Genomic DNA, 26,364 nt, shown 5'->3' on the forward strand with positions numbered 1-26,364 from the left:
GTTTACTTCAGAAGAGTGAAAAACAATAACCGGTTGCAATTGATGGTTTTTCTCAAATTGAGTTTTCATGTCAAATCTTCATGTCTCTTGTGTTCATACTATTTCTTTTGTGTATGCAACTAAGTTAATTAATGTTAATCACACTTAATATCTTAAGATCTACATGTTCACTATTTACCGAGTAACAATTGATATTAAAGTACTTGCCGAGTAATAGTAAATTGATAGTGTTAACCAAGTGCTTCTATGTTAACCGAGTAACAACAATGATTTAGTTTCAGCAGAATTTTGATTTTGATTTGTATTGAAATGTAAGGGATCTGAGATTTATTTTAGTGGTAATTGATTCACCACTCCCCTCTCAGTTACTCCTCTTATATTTTCAACATAGATATGTGTCATGCAAAGAGGCATGCATTTGTAATATGACGAGTCTTATATTTGGAAATTGAAGAGACCTTTAGGTATAATATCAAGAGTCTCATTTCAGTCTATTTATGCAATTACTTAGTGTATTGTAATGCAATGAAGTGAAAATATTGTATTGAATATTTTTTTAATCAATAAAAGAATATTTTTCTAGTGTGGCTGGTTTTTCCCTCTAGTTGGAAGGTTTTCCCAAGATAAAGTTGCCATGCCTTTTTTTGGTGCCAATTTTCTATATTTCATATTTGTGTTCATGGGCTAAACATTCCCACATATTTAATTCTTCTTGGGATTAGATAACCATCACAAGATAACGGAATGGTGCTGGGGCTTTTGGTGCCTAATTGTAGATGCCCTTTCACTTCCATTTAAAATGCAATATGGGAGTTTTCCTTCTTTTTTTCATGTAACCTAACGAATGATACACAGAGCACTTAAGAGGATACTAGGTTTGAATCTTTTATAAAAACTACCGAATCTTTATCAAATCTACCACGTTTTGCACAGGTGTTTACTAGAGCAGTGACAACTACATCATCTACCAAAATTCCTCTATTCTCATCGCTCTCATGAATGACCATACCCTGTTCTAAAGCTCCTATTTTGTCACAGAATGGGAGTCTTCGTTGGGAGAATAGCAATGAATACTTAGCATATGAGCATATCTTTAAAGAAGCTATCTAATGCTGCATGGATGCAAAGTTGCAAACACTACTCACTTGGAAAACCAAAGGGCATAATACAACATAAGCTGAGCCAATCATTAGAATCACTATTGGATGGGTCAAGTATTGCTAAACATTAAATATCCTTCAATGAAGAGAATACTTTTCCAAAGTAAGGCTGTGTTGCCTGACTTCGGAGAACCTGCTTTATAAAATAAAAAATATTGCCAGCAATAAATGCCACAAACTCAATTGCTATTGACAAAGCCCATCAAAACAATAACTATGTGTTCCTTACCTTCAATATCTCTAGAAAAATCCAGGGTAATACTAACAATGAGAGCCCACATGGGTAGTACAATTGGCTTGAGGTTGTGGGCAGTTTCCAATAGTCTTGGGTTCAAAACTGCTTCTAGGTTTAAGATTTGGGACATTTAGCGGGCAACTAATCTCACTCACCGTTGGGGGTTTAATATTGCCCTAGCTTGAACAGGTACCCAAGATACGGGATGCTGATCGTTGGGCTAGGTTGCCGGATACCTCCAGGTAGCAAGGAGAAAAAACAGAGATTCATGTGTTTTGGCATTATCTAGCTCTTCCCATAAATCAATGGGATGATGGCATTGATGTATATCTGATTCTGGACAGGAAAGCTAACATCCTATCTCTGAAGGAATAGATGGCAACAATCCTGCTTCTGGAAAAAAAAATGAATCATAATACAGAAACTATTCAATGGTTGAGGAAACAAAACTACAAAGGCTTCAAGTGTGACAACTGTTTTATTGAGGGAAATGGATGCTGCATTTTCTTTGCTTGGAAAGGATCGAATATAAACTACAATAAAACCTTGATTTTATTATCTATCAAGAAAAATGGAGTTGAATTTTTTTTGTTGGAGTTCTCTGCTTCAGGGTCTGGAGTGCAAATTGGCAAATATTTTCATAAATTTAGATCTGACGGTGTTCCCATTCCATTGACAATCCTCATACTGGCAAGGTGCTTTGGATGTAGGAGCATATTGAAAGAAAATACTACTTTTCGCATTGTTTTCTCAGGATTTGTGGCAGTGATAGTGTCTTTTACAGGTCCTTGAACATTCACGGATAAAAATATTGGTTGCATTTTTAAAATAAAATTCATTTATCAGAGCTGAGGTAGTATTACAGTTATCTAGTTAATTTTCTCCCGAAACAATGCTCAAAGGTTGTTAATGGAATTTCTTCTTTTGAAAGTCAAACAAGTCTCATAGGATATTACGACAAGTAGTCCTAAATTGACTTTTTGTAATGAATTGATGCCACTAATATGGTTTGGACTTAGCAATACCACAAAACCAATTTCTGCTTGCATGAGGGGAAGCCCTAATTTCCTTTTTGGCAAATTGATGTTGGTTTTCGGTTTGCCTTTTAAATGAAAAAGACATTTGTTGGACTGAGATTTACATTTGTTGTTTGCACAGATTGGTGGTGGAAAGAACACAAAGCTTATGAAAAATATATGATCAGATTATAGAAATTATGAATGTTTCTATGATAATTTAAATTTTGGAAACCACTTGCTAAATGATACCCTCTTGAGCTGATAGCATGAGATGCATAAAACAAGCAGTGAGGCAGCTATTAATTAAGGAATTTATTCCTATCTCTTAAAAAAATGTTGAGAGTTCCAGATAAACAAATATGCTGCCTATGATCCCCTGTTAATAGAGTTGGGGGTGTTGATTCCTGTAAAAAAAGAAAGAGAAGTTAAGTGGTTTTCTCCTAGTGTAGATGGTGCAAACTTAATTGTTTGCACAGTGTCGTGGTAATCCGCGGGCATCTCATGCAGGATGTGAAATAAGAGATTGAAAGTGTTCACTTAAAGGAAAAAGTCTCTAGATCATTACTGAAAAGGAACCAGCAACAAAGCCAAAATACAAGCATTGATAATTGACCTGCAACTGGGATGGAAACTTGGATCAACAAAGCTTGAAATTGAAGGTGATTTGACATTGGCAATCAATGTCATTTGAGTTGACAAACATCGTGGTTGGAATTTAAATGCATTTTTTAAAATCATGTGGGAATTTTCGACTTAATTGGAAGAATACGCAACAAAGCACATTTATAGAGAAGCCGCTAAAGTGCCCGAATCACTTACTGGCAAGGCAATAGCTGTGGAGGACATATGACATATCAGCCTTCCAAGGATGAATACAAATGCCAAAATTCGATTTAAGGCACATAGTTTAAATGATGGGCAATAAGGATTAGTTTTAGGTTTCTCACACAGTTTGGGGTGGTGGTAGACATCCTTGTATCCTTCCCATCTAGGGATCATTCTTTTCATCTCCTCTCTAATTTCTAAATCCAAGCTAGCACGTAGACAAGGAAGCGCAGCTGTTCAGCTATCTGTAACATGCGACCTGTGGCCAAGGGTGGAAAGCAACAGATCTTTATGAAATAAACGGGCAGATATACTAATGGTATCGTGTGTGCAATCCTTTGAAATTCATTGTATCCCATAGTGGGATATTTGATGTGTTGAGGGATGCTTTCCTAGTGCTTGGTCACGGTTACATGGTTAATATGGAGTACAGTAATTTCGTCCATGTTCCTAGCATCCACGATTGTTGTGGGTAAATCAGTGGATTTGGTGATTGTGTTGTGCAAGAACTGATCCAGAAGCAATTCTTGGTCAATGTAGATGATGTGTTGGAGATGGTCATCGAAGGTTATGATATTCTATTATGAAGGGACTTTACTTCATCGCAATCCAGGGAGTTGGGGTTGAATGCTTTCCATCCCTTATTTTGCATTTGCAGCAATTGTTAAAACACCACTACACCACTTCACTACAATGTGAAGCACCGGGCACTAATGTGGAATATGAAGAAGCCTCGCCAATGTTTGTGCTGGTAAATGATTGGATGACTTGTGTTTGCCCACATTCTCTTCTGAATTCCAATGTAACGCTTGCCAATTTATTGAAGATTGATGCTGAGATCTACTTCAGATCCTTCGCTTCAACAAACTAAAAGAGGGGTAAAATTTTTATTGAATATCAAAGAGAGCTGAACAACACAAGAAACAGAGAACTACATAGTTTTATCCTTGTCCACAAGTTGAACCAGCATCTGAGATTAATTAAGGGGAAGCATCCTATGATCAAGAATATTCCAAGCCGGCCCCTGCTCAGAGGCCCACTTAGCCAGACAATCAGCCACACCATTCCACTCACGAGGGATATGCATAAAAGACACATAATCTAAAGAATTGCATAACTGAATGATCTGCTAAATAACTAGAGCCAAATGACAATCTACATGCACAAGGTTCCTATTATGCAATAAGTTCACAACCACCTGCGAGTCAATCTCAAAGATGATTCTTTTTCAACCACGTTGACAACACTGTTCCACTACAACCAAGATAGCCAAGGCTTCCATGAGGTTATTAGTATGGTAACCCTTGTATATAGAAAACAAAAACTGAATATCACGAAAACTATCACGCCCAACTCCCCCAATACTAGCTGGACTAGGATTTCCTTGAGAAGAACCATCAATGTTGATTTTAAGAGTGCCCGCCTTAGAAGGAGACCAATGTCCCTGATGATTAACACACTAAGAGTGTTGCTTAGCTCTATTCCTAGAGCGGGTGTGGGGGACCGAGGGAGTGCAACCCTAAAGAGGAAAGGAGAGGTGACAGTAAATACCAGCATCAGTAGGATCCAAACCCCCACTGATATCACAAATAGCTAGGAGTGTTTCCTAAAGAGAATTAACAAATTTCTCCCACATGTGCTTGATCTCAAACTTCAAATCATGAAAGATCCTCCTATTTCTCTCAAGCCAAACATGCCATAAAATAAGGGAAGGGCTGATAGTCCAAGCAACCTAAATAAAAGAAGTCTTGGAAGGGGAATGGCCCAAACAGTCCTAGAATTCAGACAAAGAGGAAACATGCCAGCACGTGCATTCCCACACACTCCACTAGAAGTGCCAAATCTATTTTGCAAAGGGGCATTGGAAAAAAAGGTGAGATATAGTCTCTTCACTATTGCGGCAAAGAACACAGATGGAAGGCCCCTAGAAGCCTTGCTTGCAGAGATTATCCCAAGTAAGACAATGATTGTAAACTAGAATCTAGAGGAAAAAGTTGCACTTAGGCCATGAAAAACTATTCCAAACTTTCTTTCACCAAGAGACCTCCACCTCACCAAAAAGTTGCTTCATCAGTGCAAGGTACCCAAAAGAAACAAAATACTTTCTAGAAGAAGCACCTCCCTGAGCCAAAACATTTGGTTCTTGCAACAAGCTGCACTCCCTAGAAGCCAATTTCTAAGATAGTTCCAACCGATCTCCCAGTGAGCCACCTAGTGGCCAATCAGAAGAATTCTTCCATCTATAACCCACAACAAGGCCTAGGTTAAAAGCCTCCTTATAATGAGCCACCTTATTCCATCTAGCAGAAAGTAAAGAATCACAAAGAGCCTCCAAGTGAGGATGAGAGGAAAGGAGAGAAGGATGCTCATTCCAAGAATCACTCCAAAACAGAGCCTCAGTGCCTGTGTTGCATATCCAAAATAAACTTCTCTTCACCAGGTGAGCACCAATCTTGAGGGTATTCCACACCATAGAGCCTCTTCCCTCAAGAGAAAATCTGGAAACATTTGAAGGTTCAACACCAGGTAAATACTTGTGTAACAAGATATAGGTCCAAAGCTAAGACTGATTAGTACACCAATGCCAATAGAGCTTGGTAGAAAGAGCTTGACTACACAAGATAGCAGACCGAAGGCCCAGACCTCCTTCCTTTTTTGGCCTACAAATAGTATCCCAATTGATGAGGCTCCATTTGGTATGTTGCAAATTGCCACTCCAAAGAAATTGGTGGGAGAGGGCATCAAATTCCATAAGAAAATACACCGAGGCAGCCTAAACCATGCATCTATATATGGGAAGAGCTTGAATAATAGATTGAAAGAGTGTCACCCTACTAGTAGTAGAGAGCCACCTATGAGTCGAATGATTGACCCTTTGTGGAAGTTTGTCAAGCAAGCTTTGCCAAAAAAGCCTAGGTTGTCTACCCACCACAATAGGGACCCCCAAGTAAGTCAGAGGGAGAGATGCAATCTAAAATCTCAAGATATTAGCAATCCTCTGCTGGATTGGCTCAGGAGTGTTGAAAAAAAAAAATAGAGGACTTGTGGTCATTAATTTTCTACCTAGAGACAGCCAAATAAGTATCCAAGGTGAGCTAAAAGGCTTTAGCTTTTCGAATCTGAGCTCTCCTAGCAAGGGCAGTATCATCAACAAAGTGGAGGTGAGAGAGAGTGGGCAAACCATTTCCTCATTGCCATCCTTGAATCAAATTTTGGGAAACATGAAACTTGATAAGTCTACAAGCCCCTCAGCCATAATGATAAACAAATAAGGAGAGATGGGATCTCCTTGACAAAGACCTCTAGAAGCCCCAAAAAGCTCCGTCAGTTCACCATTAAGAAGGACCAAGAAGGAAGGAGTAGTAATACAACTAAGAACCCATCTAACCCACTCTTGACTGAAGCCAAAAGTTAGAAGAACTTTTCACAAGAAATCCCAATTGACTCTGTCATAAGCCTTAGCCATATCAAGCTTAATAAACATAGCACATTCCTTGGAAGTACACATAGAGTGAATAGCTTCAGAAGCAATAACCACCCCATCCAAAATTTGTTTTCCTACCACAAAACCCCCTTGTTCTTTAGAGATAACCATGGGAAGGAAAACTTTAAGCCTCTCTACTAGGAGTTTAGTGATGATTTTATAGACCACATTACAAAGAGCAATGGGCCTAAAAATGTCCAGCTAATTAGCCTCTTCCTTCTTCGGAATAAGGACTAAGAAAGTAGCATTCAAGGCTCGAAGTATTTCCTTTTTGGAATAAGACTATTGAACCACATCCAAAAGGTCATGATTGATAATATCCCAAAATTATTGAAAGAATTCAACAGAGAAGCCATCAGGCCCTAGAGCTTTGCTCTTCTGCAAGCTGAAGACCACCCCCTCCAAGTTAGACATACTAATTGGCCCCATAAGAGAATCATTCAACTCCCTTGTCACAATAGAGGGAATATAGGACAAGATAATATTCTCCTCAATCACTGCTGGAGGTAAATCATTTGAAAAGAGAGTAGAGTAAAACTAAATTGCTTCCTTGGAAATAGCTTGAGAAGAAGTCAAACGCGTCCCATTAGAAGTAACAAGAGAAAAAATATAACTCCTATTACGTCGATCCTACATAAATTTATGGAAAAATGTAGTGCTTTTGTCCCCTTCCTGAAGCCAGTCAACTCGAGCCTTCTATTTCCAATAAATTTCTTCTCTAAGATCCACTCAGCTAAATCAGTAAAAGCTCAGGATTCTGCAATGTCAAGAGCTTTTGAAAAACCTAGATCCCAAATCTACCTGGTAATAACATCAAGACGATCCTGAGCCCTCTTCTTCATAATATGGAGATTACCAAAACAATTCCTGTTCCAATGCTTCAACTTCCTTTTAACATATTGAAGTTTTTAGATCCCTCGCTTCAAGAAACTTCAACTCTTTTGTTAATTCTCCAGTTTAGTTTAGCTTAAATAAAGCATGATTTTATACATGGAATAGTTTTGTTTAGTTGCATTAATTTAAGGCAATGAACATTGTAGTTAGGCTTAGTCAATGTACTAGCTTTGAGAGTCTACTGTAGATTTGCATGAATAAAGGTAGTGATTAACTGCTATTACAGACAATCTATCTCTAGCATAGGTTTTTAATAGACTTTTTGCTTTTAATAAAGAGTAGATTATGTTCCATCTAACTACAGTAACAAGCAATTATGCCTAGAATAACCATCATAGGTTTCTCCAAGAGATATTCTCTTTGCATGTGTATTTTTTACTAATAAATACAGAATGCTGTATTATGTTTTTGTAATAAGGAAAAAGCTGCAATACAAATTTAGTTCTCTGCTATGGAAAAACATAATTATTCTTTTCTTTCTTATATTTCTTGTGTGATTGAACTATCTTTTTTATTATTGTGCATTAGTGTATTTTTTTGAGTACTATTGTTACTCTTTAGATCTTTCTACATTTGGTATCAGAGCTCAAGGTGTTTGAAAGACAGTAGCATGGCAAATAATTTGCAAATCACAGAGTTTGATGGAGTTGATTACCAATATTGGTAAACGAAGATGCAAACTTTTTTGATTGGGAGATCGTTGAATCTAGATATGAAGAGCTTGTAGACTAAAATACTCTCCAATCTAATGATAGGAGATTGAAGAAAGAAGTTGAGAAGAAGAATGCAATGGCATTGTTTCACATTCAGATGACTCTTGAGAAGAGCTTGTTTCTTTGAATTGTTGATGCACAAACAAAAAATGAGGCCTAGAAGACTCTAAAAGATGCTTACCATGGCAATGATTAGATCAAGGTTGTGAAGCTACAAACCTTGAAAATAGAATATATGAGATCTTGAAGATGAAGGAAATAGAGAATGTGGGAGATTTTTGTGTTGTAGTGAAAGATGTGACTCATATAATGACCACTTTGGGTGAACCTATGACTCAAGAGCATATAATACAAAAGGTATTAAGATCTCTAACCCCCACATGGAATACTGTTGCAATTGTCATGGAAGAAAGCATAAATTTAGCTACCATGGAGTATGATGAGCTGGTTGGATCTCTCAAATCACATGAAGATAGAATAATGGACATGTCTATGAGTGTTAATGAGAAGGCTTTTACTTCCCAATTGCAAATTTCAAAGAATGATGGTGCTAGCAGCAACAATAACAACAACAAAGGCTTAGGAAGGGGTCAAAATCAGAATTATTCAAGAGGAACTAGAGGAAGAGGAGGTGCTCAAGGAGGAAGAGGTAGAGGCAAATTTAATAAAAGGAACATCCAATGCTATCATTGCAATAAGTATGGACATTTTGAGAGAGAGTGTAGATTGAAATCAAGTAACAATAATGCAAATTATGCCCAACAAGATGAGAATCCTTCCTTAGGTAATTTATTTTTGTGTTATGGGAAAGGTGAGAGTAATATGAATGATGTTTGGTATTTGAATTTTGGATGCTCTAACCATATGTTTGGTAACAAAGAAATATTTTCAAAGCTTGATGATAGTTATAGATCCAATATTACTCTTGGTAATAACAATATAGTGGATGTTGTGGCCAAAGGAGCCATGGATGTTCAGACAAAGGAAGGTATGAAAAGTGTTCAAGATATTTATTATACTCCCAAATTGAAACATAATTTATTGAGTGTTGGGCATCTATGTGAAAAGAATTATAGAGTGGTATTTGAGAACATGAAATATACTATCTATGATAAGAATCAAAGAAATAAAGTGATTACAGTTGTTCCTATGACAAAGAATAGGATGTTTCCTTTGAAGTTTGGTAAAAATGACAATCGGCTTGTCAATATGGCCTATGAGGACAAAAGTTGGTTGTGGCATCTCAGGTATGGCCATTTGAATTTCAATAGTTTGAAGATCCTAACATCAAATGCATTGTTTTTTGGAATGCCTAAGGTTGAAGAGCATAAATAGATTTGTGAAGGATGTCTAAAAGGGAAGCATGCAATAGAATCATTTCCAAAAGGAAATGCATGGAAGGCCCAACACCCACTACAACTTATTCATTTAGATATTTGTGGTCCAATGCAAACACAAAGCTTGGGTAAGTCATCATATTTCATTACTTTTATTGATGATTACTCATGCATGTGTTGGTTATATTCTTTGAAGACTAAGGATGAAGCCTTTGATACATTCAAGATGTTTAAAGCTCGTGCAGAGAATGATAAAGGAAACACAATCCGATGTTTGAGAATAGATTGTGGAGGAGATTTTTGCTCAAAGAATTTTCAAAATTTTTGTGAGATGAATGGGATCAAAAGAAAACTCATAGCTACATACACTCCCCAACAGAATGGAGTGGTTGAAAGGAAGAACTGTACTATAGTAGAAATGGTAAGAAACATGTTACAAACTAAGGGTTTGAACAATTCTTATTGAGTTGATTTAGTTATTACAACTTTATATATTCTCAACAGGAGTCTTACCAGTGTCCTAAACAAGATGACTCCATATGAAGCATGGTATGAGGAAAGGCCTGATGTAAATCATTTTAAAGTTTTTGGTTGTTTGGTTTATGTTCGCATCCTTGATCAGAATAGGCAAAAGCTAGATGCTAAAAGTGAATCATGTATTTTTTTGGGCTATAACGAGGAAAGAAAAGCTTATAGATTATTCAATCCTATTACTAATAAGATTTATTTTTTCAAGAGATGTGATTTTTGATGAAGGGGGAGTTTGTAGTCATAAAAAAAACATGTTGAAAAGCAAAAATCAATTTTGGATGATGATGTTGTTACTGATAATGATAATGAGTAGCCAGCTAATGATTCTATTTCAAGATCACCAAGCTCACCAAGAAACCCCTCACCAATCCCAAGAGAAAGTCCATCCTCAAGTCTTCAAAGAAAGGTAAGAAGATTGAGTGATATCTAGGAGAGGTGTCAAAATCAAGCACATGAAGAAGATTCAATAGGTGAGAAAGTAAATTTTGCATTACTTGTTAAAGCTGATTTTTGAGCCATCATGTTTTGAAGATGCATGTGTTAATAAAATTTGGATGCAAGCAATGAATGAAAAGATGGATTCCATTCATAGGAATGAGACATGGGAGCTTGTCAATCTTCCACATAAGAAGAAAAAGATTGATGCAAAATGGGCCTATAAGACCAAGTATAATAGTGATGGGAGTGTTGAAAGATACAAGGCAAAATTGGTTGCTAAATGTTTCACTCAAAGGTATGAAATTGATTATGAAGAAACTTTTGCACCACTAGCAAGACAAGAAACTATTAGGATGCTAATCTCTTTTGTAACTCAAAAGAAATGGAGCATTTCTCACATGGATGTGAAAAGTGTCTTCTTGAATGGATACTTAGAAGAAGAGGTATATGTGGGATAGCCACAAAATTTTGAGATTCAAGGCAAAGAAGATCATGTCTAAAAGTTGAAGAAAGCTTTGTATGGCCTCAAGCAAGCACCACGTGCATGGTATGTAAGAATTGATGGATATTTTCAGTAGAATGGCTTTCAAAGAAGTAAAAGTGAACCTACCCTTTACTACAAACAAGAAGGTAATGATATTCTCATTGTGAGTTTGTATGTTGATGATTTGCTATATATGGGTATTAGTTCAAAGATGAAAGATGAATTCAAAGTTGCTACGATGAATGAATTTGAGATGAAAGATTTAGGTCTCATGAAGTATTTTCTTGGCATGGAGGTTTATCAAGGTAAATATGAAATTTTTATTTGTCAAGAAAAGTATGCGAAAGATATGTTGAAGAAATTTGATATGGCTGATTGTAAACCTCTTTCCACTCCAATCACTCATGGAGTTGCATTATGTAGAGATCATGGTACTGAAATTGTTGATGAGACATTATACAGGAGCATAGTTGGGAGTTTGATGTTTTTAACACACACAAGGATTGATATTGCTTATTCAGTTTCATTGGTTTTAAGGTATATGAAAAATCCTTCAGAGGAACATATGAAGGCATCAAAGAGAATTTTGAGATATGTGAAAAGTACAATAGATTTTGGCATTCAATATTCTTCTAATAAGTTTGAGCATGGTGGCTTTAGTGATTCAGATTAGGGAGGTAGTTTGGATGACCGAAAATCTATTTTTGGTAATTATTTTTCTTTGGGTTCTAGTTTAATCACATGGAGTTCAAAGAAGAAAAATATAGTTGCTCTCTCTTCTACAGAAGTAGAATATGTTGCGGTCACTTCAGCTAGCACACAAGTTTTATGGCCCAGAAAGCTTCTGAAAGAAATTGGAGAGATACAGATTCAACCCACTGTGATTTTTTGTGACAACATAAGTGCCACTAAATTGGCCAAGAATCTGGTTCATCATAGTAGGACCAAACACTTTGATCTGAAACAACATTTCATCAGAGATTTGGTACAAAATAAAGTGGTTGAGTTGAAGTACATCAACACAAAGGAGTAAATCACAGACATCTTCACAAAGGCAGTGCAAAGGATTAGTTTTTCACACTCAGAGATTAGATTGTGAGTCCTCTCAACATCAAGAGGGAGTCTGAAGATTGATGCCGAGATATACTCTAGATCCCTCGCTTCAAGAAACTTCAACTCTTCTATTAATTCTCTAGTTTAGTTTAGTTTAAATAAAGCATGATTTAATACATGGAATAGTTTGGTCTAGTTGCATTAATTTAAAGCAATGAACATTGCAATTAGGCTTAGTCAGTGTACTAGCTTTGAGAGTCTATTGTAGATTTGCATGAATAAAGGCAGTGATTAACTACTGTTACAAACACTCCATCTCTAGCATAGATTTTAAATAGACTTTTTGCATTTAATAAAGAGCAGATTATGTGCCATCTAACTTCAGTAACAAGTAGTTATGCCTAGAATAGCCATCGTAGGTTTCTCCAAGAAATATTCTCTTTGCTTGTGTATTTTTAATTAATAAATACAGAATGCTGTAATACATTTTTGTAATAAGGAAAAAGCTGCAATACAAATTTAGTTCTCTACTGTGGAAAAACAAAATTATTCTTTTATTTCTTATATTTCTTGTGTGATTGAACTATCTTTGTTTTATTGTGCATTAGTGTATTTGTTTGAGTACTACTGTTACTTTTTAGATCTTTCTACATTTATGGCTTTTCAAGATGGACATTAAACAAATCATAAAAAAATACAAAATCGGATTGGAGTTATTTGGATTTGAGACAAAAATACTCATACAATGAAATCTAGAAGTTTTTGAAAATACTTATTCATTCAAATCATTTTTTTCTGGATTTGATCATATAATTGGAAAAATACTTTTGATCAAATGTATAAGTTTTGGATTTGATCATGTCATTTGAAATATACTTATCAATTAAATCTATTTGGGCTTAATAAGCACCTCTATAATCGAACCCACATATTTGACGTTGTTCACATAACAATTTGTGTCCAAGTTCCTTCATTTGGGCTGCACAAAAAATCAGTTTTATGTCAGATATGTGAGCTGTATACCAATAGCCTCGTATAAGGATTTGCTAGTAATTAGAACTTACTGTCCAACTGGAAAGAACATATTGAGTAGGATCTTCAACAAATTTCTGTAGCTTTTTGACCTCTCTTTGTGGGGAACAGGATATGCAGCCAACGAATTCCCCTAGCATCCAAATCCATGGTCATCCCATAACATATCATCCCCATCCACATGACTGTCTGTCATTGTTAGTCAGAACTGTCAGATCTGCAAAATTCGTTTACAAATAGCGTGATAGGAATAATTTAGGTATCTTTTTTATATAATGTTTAAAAATAATACAACTAATATATTTTTATACTATATTTTAAAATAAATTCTAAATTCTAAATTTTATTAAGACTACTATATTTTTATTATTTTAATTTGAAATGTAAAATAGTTATAATAGATTTTATAATAAAAAACATATAGTTTTAATAAAACTCTATTTTTATTTAATTAAATTTATTTAAATATAAACAATTTCTTTTCATCAGTCTTACAAAATATTTAATAATATTTAATAAATTCTACAACAATTTAATTTTTCTTTTATATTTTCTTAATTTTTCTATTATTTAAATATTTAAATTTTGAATAACAATTCAAATAAAAAAGGAATTTTTTTTATAGGTTTGTAATGTTTAATAATATTATTCTAAAATAATCATTATTGTGATATACAATAGAATTCAAATTAAATTTATTTTTACCTTTTAAACGTAGTAAAGTAAAGTAACAATAAAATTTCAGCAAATTATCTATGGAATAGAAATGTTTTAAATTTAATTATTATATTAATTGAATGATTTTTTTAAATAAGAATATATTTAAGATTATTTTATTTTAAAATAAAGACTAATTGAGTTAAAGGAATGAAGTGAATAGACCATGAACCACAATGTTAAACCTCCTCCCAAACATGCAATTCTATCCATAATCATAAAGAAGGACATAACTAGCACTATAAATACAATTCTAACCTTAAAATAGTATAAACTTAAACAAAAGTCTAACCATTATAAAACTCTAACTTCAACAATAAATCTAATCATAATTTTAAATATAACCTCAATCTTAAGCTTATTCATAACCATAATTGTAATTATAAAAATTAAAACTTGTTCACAATCCTAACATAAGCATTAAGATATATATATTTTTTCGATAAAGTAATAAGTTAGTAATTTTTAAATTTGAGTGAATATATTTATGGTTTCTAAATAATTTTTAATTTTTTTAATTTAGAGGAACACAAATTGCTTTTACTATATTTTAATAAATAATAATATTTGTATGATTATGTTTTAATTATTTAAATTCATTTTCTTGAAGGTACATTGTGAAAGATGGATTGATGAGCAACAATGGGAAAAGACTTGAGAGTATTTTCTAAGCAAGGGCCACTTTTTATGTTGGATCATGTTGATGCAAGTTCATTACAAGGTGGTTGAACCAATGCTTAGGTGTTATGGGGTGTGTTTGTGAGACTATCTTGAATGAAATTATTTGAAAAAGATGAAAGCATGAAAATAGATTTTGAGCATGCATGATTTCGCTAGCAGTGTTTGAGATAAATTTAGAACCTAGAGAAGGTTCATCAAGGAAGCCAATTCATGTCTTCTAAGTTTAGTTGAAGAAAAAATTCTGGTAAGGTGTGACTTGTGTAAGATTTTATATTTATTTCAATGGGGAAGACAGACAAGAAAATGAAATTCTAATTTGTGGAAAAAATATATTTTATATATTAATTATAAGGAGTTCAAAATTACAAAAAGGAATCATAGAGTATCAAAATATAATCACAAGATGCCTAGCATCACACCAAAGAGAATTGACTAATAATTACAAAGAACCAAAAAAGAGAGACAATCCTAGCAGCTAGTGGAGCATATCTTCAAAAGTATCAACCCAGGCAGTCCAGCTGAAAGAGTCTTCCATCCAGACTATGCTTTTTTGTTCCTAAATCGGTTTAAGCATATAGATAATTTCCCCAATAGTACCATGGTTATTTCCTCTGATAAAAGGTAAAGGGGTGATCATACACATCATTTTGAACATGTTATTTTTTTAGGGTAATAAGGTAATCCTTTTTTGTAAGGTCAAGGAAATTGAGGCCACCTCTAAATCCAAATTTCCTTAGTCCTAGTGATTTTCCTTTTTTTGTTGTTTTTGTTAATTAATTGACTCAATAAGTGTTTTGAGAGTCATTACACCTTATATAATTGCATGTTATCACTGAATGGAGTTAGTGGAAGATATTAATGATCTTCTCAGTTGTCTTAATAGTCATCTCATGGGTTTGAAACATAACCACTTCCTTTTGTGAAGAGTTGTCCAAAAATCAACAAATTACATGTTATTGGAAAGAAAATACAGTCATAGGATGTTGGAAGATTGTTTTCACTCACAAGATGTTGAATAATCTCTTGGAAGAATCGAATAGATGATAGACTAAAGTTTGTGATATAGTTATTAGGTGTTCCTTGAAGTGTCTAAGATGTTAGTTTGAAGCAAGAAGTTGGTTATGATCAATTTCTCAAATTTGCTCATTTTTCCATTATTTCTTCCCAAGCCTTGAATAGGGAAAGTGATCAAGTAGTTTTGTGATGTTGGGTAGAAGTTTGTTCAATATTGTAACCAAGTTGGAAAGAGACTTTGAAGACACTTACGAAGGTGGGAAAGGTAGTTTTCTTTAAAAGTGTTCTTGCTGAGAATCCACTAGCTTTTGGTGTGAGTACTTTGCATCATTTCGGATGCAATTTACACTAAAATAAAATACATGAAACGTACTTAAAACATAAACAATAAAAACAAGATATATATTATGATAACTAATAATGTCATACATGAACAAACATATAATATATTATGATAACCAATAATGTCATACATGAATGAACACATAATATATTATGATAATCAATAATGTCATACATGAACAAATATATAATATATTATGATAACCAATAATGTCATATACAAACAAATAAATAATATAAAATGATAACCAATAATGTCATACATTAACAAACACATAATACATTATGATAACCAATAATGTCATACATGAACAAACACATCATATATTAACCAATAATGTCATAAGTCTAATAATGTCATGCATCAAATATATGTCATACATCAAATATAAAATGTCATATATATATCAAATGTATATTGAATATGTCCACTAGTGCCTATACATGTCTGTCTATCAACTATATCTCTTCCTTCCCACGAGGGGAAGGAAATAAATCCCTAGAGGTTTTCAGTCATCATGTGGAGGGAGATGATGGGGATGATGGGGTCTTCCTCACACACTTGCTCGTCTTCTTGTTTAGGCTCTTCTCTAACTCGAGCTAATACAAACAAAGTAGATATGAATCAATAATTATTATACATTGAAATCAAATATATGTACACATAAAATTAATTATTTTCTTACCGCCATCAAATAGTCACTCTATACATCCACCTTTAAGGCTCGTGGATGATCGGGTGTAACAAGGCCCTACAACAATTCAATCAATATAATCACTTATAAATAACATTAGAAATTTTGATACTAATTATTATAAAAAATACCTAAAACCAAGAAAATTCTTTCATATCTCAGTCAATGGCTCTAAACTAGCCATCACTGCAACAACTCCACGATCAATGGACTGGCGAAGATGAGGAGGAGTCTCAGATGTCAAGAGTTGCATGTCATACAATACAAGTTACATGTAACATGAAACATGATGTTGAGATAATAGGTGTTGGACACATTGCATAATATTGTTATATTATATTATATTATTTTATTATGTAATGTTGCACCTAGATGGATGTGCAACATATAAAGATTCTCATAGAATATTCTTGATGATTTGTATTGTAACACTGTGAAAATATTTCATGTAATTATTAAATATTGGAGAAAATAATTAAATCCCCAATATTAAATGTGAGGTTAGTGGGTTAGGTAGCACATGGTTTATGTAATACCACTTAATAGTTTTCTAGGACTTGCTACTATATAAGCAGCCACAAGAGTAGTTGTTGGTGTGACAAGGAGAAGGGAAAAAGGAAAGAGTTGAGCAAGACAAGGCTTGACAGGTTAGCCAAGGGAGCATTAGTGAAAGTTGGAAGCATGGCATGAGACATGTGGATTCATGCTTGTTCACATAGTTTGTTCAGTGGTGGCTATGGCTTTGAAGGCTTCCATGGTTGTATTGCAATGGTGTTTTTGTTGAATAATACATGATGATAGATGCTTTTGGAGGTTGGGTTTTTTCCTCAATGAGGGTTTCCTGGGGTATATCTTGTGTCACATTTTGTGGGTATGTTATCTATTCTCTTGCATGTGGATTTTAATTCCGTGTTTATTTTAGATCTATTATGGGTTATGTGAAAATAATTATATTATTTCTTGCAAGTTTCCTTACAAGTGGTATCAGAGCTATGATTTTATTATTGTAACCTTAGATTGAATCCATGGGAATGCATGAGAGGATAAAAGAAAGTGCAAGATATATGAGTTGTTTATTGTAGATTTGAGGGTTTTGGGTTTGCTATTATGATGTGATGTTAAAAGATTTGGGCATGTTAAATTTTTTGGACATAAGATTTTTTTAGATGTTTTATTTAAATGAGGGTTTTAGGGGGTAGCTCGTAGAAATGACCTTCTAGGTAAAAGCAGACCTCACCATTGGATCCGAGTTGACATTTTCATAAATTTTGATATATAATATGTCCTAGTTTGGCCATGTTTAGAGGAAATGAAAGAATTTTTTGGTTTCAACCTATGATTGTCGTCAAATTTAATTCCGTCATAATTTTTATCACAAAACAAAAAACAAAAAATGAAAAATTACAATGAAAATGGTAAAAAGACTGTCTTAGTAAAACAATCATAACTTTCTCTTAGGATATTGGATTTCAGAGTTCTTATAGGTGTTGGAAAGCTAATTTAGAGCACTACAACTTGGTGTAGGTTTGGTTATATGATTTTGAGATTTTGTCAGCTTTTAAGAACCCTAAAGTTAGATGTTGTTTATTTTGAGCATAGATTCGGGCATAACTTGGGCATACAGAGTCAGATTTTGGACTTCAAGTAGTCAACACAAAGCTATTGGAGAGCTCTACAAATTGGTTCAAATTTGGTGTAGGTTTGGAATGATTTATTTAGTGATATATTGATTTGAAAAATTTATAGGTATATTTTGATTGTGGTAACATTGTGAGTTTATGGCATTAGAGATTTGATTTTTGCTGTCATTGTATACTCAATTAATATTTTAGATTGGTCTCATAATGATATGGTTATTAGTATTTGGTTTGGATATGTATGATGACTTGTTGGATCTACAAGTTGTGTAGTGTTGTAAGTGGTCTATACTTACAGGTTGCATTTATGGCTTGGTTATAGGTTGTCTTTGCCCATTGATCTTTCATTATTGATGCATATTCAGATTGGTGGCTTGGATTTGGGTTGTTTATGCCCTAAGCCACATGATTTTCCAATTTTTTCTTCATGAAAAAGGGATGAGATGTTGTTACCAGGTACAATCATGATGGAGGATTGTGGTTGACTATTTTATGCTGACAGATTGGACATATTGAGAACCAAATGCTTAGTTCTTGGATGTGATCATGGTGTCATAGATTTTGGCATGACATAATTGAATATATAGGTACATCCTTGATGATCATTAGCTTGGATTTCTTATTTGGTTATGGTGGTATATCTTTTTGGTTGAGGATCATGGTGATTTGGTTTTTTTTTATGAGCTCATGATTTGCACTTTGAGTTCTTTGATAGTTTGATGCCTTGGTTGATTCTCATGGTTAGAGGATGATTTTTTCATCATGTGTCATGGATAGCTTGGATACACAGTTCAGTGGGAGCTTGTGATAGTGAAGGGGTGACAATGCAGGATTAGTTCCTAGTTTGGTTTGGATCTTTATGTAGAAGATTGATTTTATGATGTCATAGGTGACTTGGTATTGCAGTTGAGTGGGGGTTGTTGGAATCGATATATTTATTAAGTTTTTGTAGATGTTGGAGGTTTTTCTTAGATCTTGTTGCTACAAAAGCATCTTTGACATTTGCATGCTGTACTTGGTTTTCTTCATGGTATGTGGAGATGGTTTTCTTCATGGTGTGTGAAGATGGTTGCATCTTGAGGGCTTATGGGGTTCTTGGTAAAGGTGTGATTTATGCTTTCATTTGGCATGTTATCCTTGGTGTGAGGATGGTTTTATTATTATGTCATAGAATACTGTTGATACACATTTAGAGTTGTGACATGTTATTGTATGTTCATATAGAGCATGTTATCTCTTTGGTTGAGATGGTTAGATCATGTTGTCATGTTTATGTTCCTGAGGCTATGGTTGAAACTTTGACATTGATCTTGGTTTAGTTTCTTAGTATTGAGTACATTGATCATAAGTTGGATACTTCATGATATTGTTATGTTGCATTTGGAGTTGGCATGGATTGATTGGTTATAGGTGCTCATGGATACTTAGAGATGGTGGTGATGCTGATTTCTCTTAGATTAGAGAAGTATTTTTTAGGACAGTCGATGGTTTTAGCAGGAAGTCCGAGGGACAGTCACTTGATATGGACTTGAGAGGAGATTGTTTTTAGATGAATCTTGGTTGGAGACTTGGGTATCTTGATGAACATTCACATTCTCCACTCTTGGTCTACTTGGCGGTCTACTTGAGAGGTATAGCCCATTATTTTTCTTAGGTGCATTATATTTATGCTTGTCTTTCATAGATATAGATCTTGAGCTTGGTACATGAGTTAGTTTTGGTGGGTTCATTTGAGAGATGGTTTAGCATTGGTTATCTCCATTTGCATATGTTGTTATGCTAGTTGAGTTTGGGAGATGGTTTCATATTGGGCATATTCCTTGGATTAGGAATGGTTTATGAGTTTGATTTTCTTGTGAGAGGCTTACATCCATGAGTAGTTATATGGTATGGTTTGGGTGTTGTTGAGGCTTCTTGTTGGGGTTTTATGGAGGAGATCATACTTGTACAGTTTACATCTAGAGGTGTGTGTAGAAGGACATGATGGGTGAATGCACAAAGTTGGGTCACAATTCTGTGGAAGTCAAATCTGCAGAATGAGACCTCTTAGAAATGGGTACCCGATTTTAAAAAATGGGCACCCATTTTTGGCTCGGGCGCCCGACCCTAAATTTAAAAAATAGGCACCCATTATTTTTAAAAATCAAGTACCCATTTTTTATTTTCAAAATATGGGTACCCGTTTCTCAAAAAATTAAAAATTTGAATTTTTAAGAAACAGGTACCCATTTTAAAAAAATAAAAAATGAGTACCCGTTTCTTAAAAATTTATTTTTAAAGTTTTCGATAGATTTTACATGCCGCTTTTAGCTTTTCAAAACGAGCTCGTTTCTTACAACATGAGGCAGAATTTTTTTTCTTGTCTTGAATTTTGGTTTGGGACAGGCTTGGTGAGATCAAGCCTATGCCTTGGCCTCTCAAGATTTGGCTAAGGCATTGAATTGACAAATTCATGCCTTGCCATAATTTTTAGAGGGTCTTTCCGATCAAATTTTTTTATGAAACAAAAACCCACTAGAGCTCTCACTGTTTTGATTTCAAAAATATAAATTTTATAGTGTTATGATTTTATTTACTATTTTTGTATTATTTTTTAATCAAAGGTGGTACCTAAATGTAAAATAGCAACGTTCACTAAAACTTTAATAAATTTTTTATTTTATTATTTTTCTTAAATTAATTTATATGTCATCAACCTACATTCAATTCTTTTGAAGTTAAAAAAAAAAAAAAATTGAAAAAAGTGAAATTTTGATCAAATTATGGTGTCCATACACGAGAGGTTTTAAAAATTTTCTTTATAGCCATTTAAAAATTAATTTAAAAAAAATTCATTTAAAAATTCAAGAAAAATATTCTCATCAATCTTTGGTATGTTAAGTAACTCCATTTAAAAGGATTTACAAAAATTCATTCATTTGTGTCAAATTATGATGTCCGTACACGAGCATGGTATGGTCTTGAAACAGGCATTTTGAAAAAGTGATTTTTGAAGATCCATATCAAAAAAATAATCCATCATATGGGTATACAAATAAATTACATATTCAAAAATAAGATTCTAGACACTACAATTTTTATTTTTGAAGTTTTTTTATATTTAATATCTAAATGGCTCAAATTTTGGCATCAATTGACAAAATATTTCAAAAATAGGAAAAACACTTCCACTTTTTGGCCAAAAGTGAGACCCAACTTCTTATACTGACCCTGATACATGTTATGATTTGCATGGTTTCTATAGTCTTGATTATCTTCCTAGATGTTTAGTTTCACTAATATTAGATTTGAGATTGGTTAGAGATTGTGATCACTAGTTTGTGCTCATGTATGTCATGTGAGAGATGACATAGTTATTTCTTTATCTCTTTCCTCTGTTGATTGCGGAGAATTTGGGAGACTATTGGAGACTTGTTATGAGAGTTTTTCTTGTAAGATATTAGTTTATATATTGTGGATGTCCTTGAGACTACATGGATTCACTTTTTTAAGATGTTGTGAGTGGATTGGTTATAGATTTGACATTATCTTTTACAGTGGGAGCTTCTTGGTATATATGTGGCAGGTATTGCTTTTGAGGCTTGTGATTGCATGTTACAGATTGGATATGTTGATGATGTGAGATTAACTTGGTATACTTTTAGAGGTATGGATAGTTGGATGGGTTTGGCACTTTGCTATGGGTGCTATTTCAGCTATGAATATTTTGACAACTACAGATACATGTGATTACCTTTGAATTAGGTTTTTTGTGCTTGGCATTTTATTTGGTATAGGATTTTATGATCTTCTAATGCAACAAGTTGGGTGGTTTTTTCTCTTTGGATGTCTTCTATGTATGTCCAGTGGCAGTGGCATAATAGGAGGTGAGATCATTCATTTTTGAGATGTTGGATACTTTGATTTTGTTGTAGGTACCAAGATGGAGCACATGGTGTCCTTTGATCCATGATGGTGGATGTGCTAGGAGGGATTGTTCCCTTGTTCATTTATGTGGCTACGGATTGACCCTATGTAATGTATACAACAAGTGGGAGATTGTTGAGATAATGGGTGTTGCACACATTGCATAATATTGTTGTATTATATTATATTATTTTATTATGTAATGTTGCACCTAGATGGACGTGCAATATGTAAAGATTCTCATAGTATATTTTTGATAAGTTGTATTGTAACATTGTAAAAATATTTCATGTAATTATTAAATATTGAGGAAAAGAATTAAATTCCCAATATTAAATGTGAGGTCAATGGGTTAGGTAGCATATGGTTTAGCACATGGTTTATGTAATACCACTTAGTGGTTTTCTGGGACTTGCTACTATATAAGTAGCCATAGGGGTAGTTTTTGGTGTGACAAGGAGAAGGAAAAAAGGCAAGAGTTGAGCAGGACAAGGCTTGATAGATTAGCCAAGGGAGCATTTGTGAAGGTTGGAAGCATGGCATGGGATGTGTGAATTCATGCTTGTTCACATAGTTTGCTCAGTGGTGGCTATGGCTTTGAAGGCTTCTATGGTTGTATTGCAATGATGTTTTTGTTGAATAATACATGGTGATGGATGCTTTTGGAGGCTGGGTTTTTCTCTCAATGAGGATTTTTCTTACACTTGAAACAAATATAATCAAATAAATTAAATTAACATGAAACAAATGTACCTCTATGAAGCTCATATCATGCCTACACTCGAAGTCCCTAGTGAATATTGATGGTCCTATAGAGAACTGATCCACATGCATACATTTTTTTTGTCAACCCTTCATATGATTACTTAATAAATATATGTATTAATTTAAATTATTAAATTGATACATACCTCTGGACTCGTTGACAAGACAAAAAATGGGGTCGAGTGATCTCTACTAGGGCTAGCAACACTCTTACCCTAGATTTTTAACAATGTCAATACATGCTAATTAATTAGTCATTCATTATACATACAAAATGTGATCAAATTAATTTATTATAATTTTAATTTACCTATGTGTCAATGCCAAATGTCTAACTTAGGAATTGATTAGTAACTAGCCCATCATCCATACTATCTCCAACATGACTGCCAAAAGTGCATAAGGATCCACATGATGCGTACATGTGACCGCAATGCACAGAAAGCTCTTCCTTAACTAATGGACTCATGCAATCACTGAAGGTCTACATCAAAGCATTAATAGTCCCTATAATGCTGGTCTCCACATGTTCCTTCACAACTGAAGGAATAATCACATGCTTACCCTGTGGCCTGACAAAAGGTGCCCTAACTACATTAGGGTCATGAGGTGCCCCTGACCTCTCAAATGATGACCCCCCACCTCTACCTTGAGATTCTAATATATCAAAATAATTGAGGATCTCCCCAAGGAAAAAATCATAATACAATTTCTTTAAGAAATACATTGGAACCTCGTGATTATTGCAAGAAGGGGCATCAAAGACCATCCACCATCTATCCCAAAATTTATTTCTAATACCATCATGTATGCACCAATGGATGGGGAATCTTTTAGTTGTAGTTCTAATAGTATTTTTTTCATAGGCTTTTTAAACATGCATAAATGCTACCTTTTTCTATTTCTTTTTTTTTTACATCTTGATATGATAATTTTTTTGCATAATATCTTTTTTGTTCACCCCTCTTAACCTTCCAAATATCCAACTTACCACTAATAGAAGCTACATAGGTCATAATGGACTCAAGGGAGGATGCCAATTGTGCTCTCACTGGATTGGTTTGTCCACAAGCTTTCAACTTACCAATGATTGCTTCTAATTCATTTTTCCCTCTTTCTATTTTATTAATTATGTTGTCTTGTGTGCTATGAGGAGGTCTTCCAATCGGTGCTGGTCGCGAAATTTATCACTCTTGTTGTGGAGGGTTTTTGTTTTGATCTTGTTGATTCGGCTAGGAATTTGGTGGTTCATTATTCACATTTCCTGATAAGAAACCAATTGCAATCTAAATAAATAAACAAATTTAAAGCAAATTAGAAAAAACCTACAAAACAATGCAAAAACATATAAAACAATGCAAAAACAAGAGTAGAAAACATATAACATGATCTCAATCTCAAACTTCGGTGATGAGGAGGCAGGTGACAAAAATCTTCAATTTCTTCAACTCACGTACGTGCTGTGAGGAGGAAATACAAGAGAAATGAAATGGTCCACGGGTTTGTAGGACATTTATAAAATTTCTTAGTTTTTAGAAGAGCATATGCACTATAGCGTGCATGCGCTTTGGTTTAGGGAGCCCAAGCCAATGCACGTGTACGCTATAACACGTACGTACTTTTTAAAATTAAAAAAATAATTGGGGTGTCATGTTTTTGGCACCACAACTTGATGCACGCACCCTTATTTATTTATTCCTTGACCTAGGTCCACATTTCTTTCAAAGAAGGCTCTATGGAGAAAGGAATACCCCAGTATTTAACAATTTTATAGGGGCCTCCCATTGGAACTTGAATTTATCAAACTAGTCTAGAGGTTGATTTTTCCATCCAAGATAGATAGATTTAGACTGAGATAAATGGGCTCTAGAAATTTTATAGAATAAATTAAGTATATTGATCATGGCTTCAAAATTAGCTTCTGAAGCTTCATGAAATAAAGAAATATCACTAGTAAACTGATAGTTAATAATTTCCTTATTATCAAGAAGGTTGATACCTTTGACCATAGGGGATAAATAATTATCCCTAAGAATGTAAAAGAGAGTATCAGAAGCAATCACAAAGAGGTCAAGGGCAAGCGGAAAACCTTGTCTAATGGATCTACCTAGGCGAAAGGAGTCTAAAAGTGAATCGTTAATGTCAATCTGGGCATGAGCATCTTTAAGAATCATTTGATCAGTTTTACAAAAGAGAGGCGAGCAAATTGAAAAGTTTAATTTATAATGGTGAATTAACAAAATTGAAAAGTGTAATTTAGAACTGGTGGAGAATTTGAAGAAGTTTGGAAAGGAGAGAGATGGATATTTTTGTCAAATTGAAAATCTTGAAAAATAATAGAAAAGGGGTAAAAAGGAAAATGAAGAATTGAAAGAAAAATTAATATCATTTGAGGAAATAAAGAATGAGTAATGAAGTTTCACAATAGAAAGAGTGTTATAGTAGCCATTGTGTAAGATCTCATATTGGAGGCAATGTGTATTTGAAGGAAATGAACTTGAAAGATTCATGTTTTAGTGCACGTAAAATTTTATTATTTTCTTTGTATATTTTTCTTCTTTGTTTTTCCCCTCTTTCATATTCTATATTAAAAGGAAAATGAAGAATTTAAAGAAAAATTAATATTATTTGAGGAAATAAGAAATGAGTAATGGAGCTACACAATAGAAAGTGTGTCATAGGAGCCATTCTGTAATACCTCATATTTGAGATAATGTGTATTTGAAGGAAATGTTCATATAAGATTCATGTTTTAGTGTCTAAAGTTCTATTATTTTATTTTTCTTTATGTTTCCCCTATTTCAGATTCTACATCTAGTATCATAGTTGTAGATAAGATCCTAGACATGGTCACAAAAGATTGAGATAAAGAAATGAGATAAGGAAATTGAAGGCCCATAGCTGAGATTTGTTATTTTGTTTGAAAATATGGTTTTGGAACTTGTATTCAAGTAGGTTGAAGTGTTTTGGAACACTGTGAAGGATCATACTCATACATTTGAGTAGGGATCAAGTATTGGATCAATCAAGGGAGTAAGGGGTGTGCCCAAGGTTAAGAGTGAACATTGAAATTAGGATTTGTCTCATATGGGTCTTGGTTGATGGTTGAGATAGGTAAACTTGTTAGTAAACAAGTTTCCTATGTTGTCTCAGTCACCTAAAAGTCAAGGTTCTCTGTTGAGATGCACCTAGTTCCTTGTGGGTGTGCCAAGAAATTGTGGAGCCAATGAGCTCAAGTAGAATTCCTTGGAGGTGTACCAGAGGGCTCACCATCACATTCATGCAATATAATGTACTATAGGCATACCAATTAAAATGCATTAGTACATGTATATACCTATGGGGAAAATGAAGCTGTCAGAAAGCCAAGTGACCCCAAGTCAACATGACCATGTGATCACT

The 26,364-nt window shown here is 34.1% G+C and overlaps 1 pseudogene; it reads right to left on the reverse strand.

Annotated features, from left to right (window-relative positions):
- Positions 1–13,062: 13,062 nt before the first annotated feature.
- Positions 13,063–26,364, reverse strand: part of LOC149565725 (palmitoyl-acyl carrier protein thioesterase, chloroplastic-like) — a 33,335-nt pseudogene continuing 20,033 nt past the window's right edge.

Source organism: Cupressus sempervirens, chromosome 3 (assembly GCF_028749045.1).
Source record: "Cupressus sempervirens isolate cs-2001-9-10 chromosome 3, ASM2874904v1, whole genome shotgun sequence".
NCBI classification, from domain to species: domain Eukaryota; kingdom Viridiplantae; phylum Streptophyta; class Pinopsida; order Cupressales; family Cupressaceae; genus Cupressus; species Cupressus sempervirens.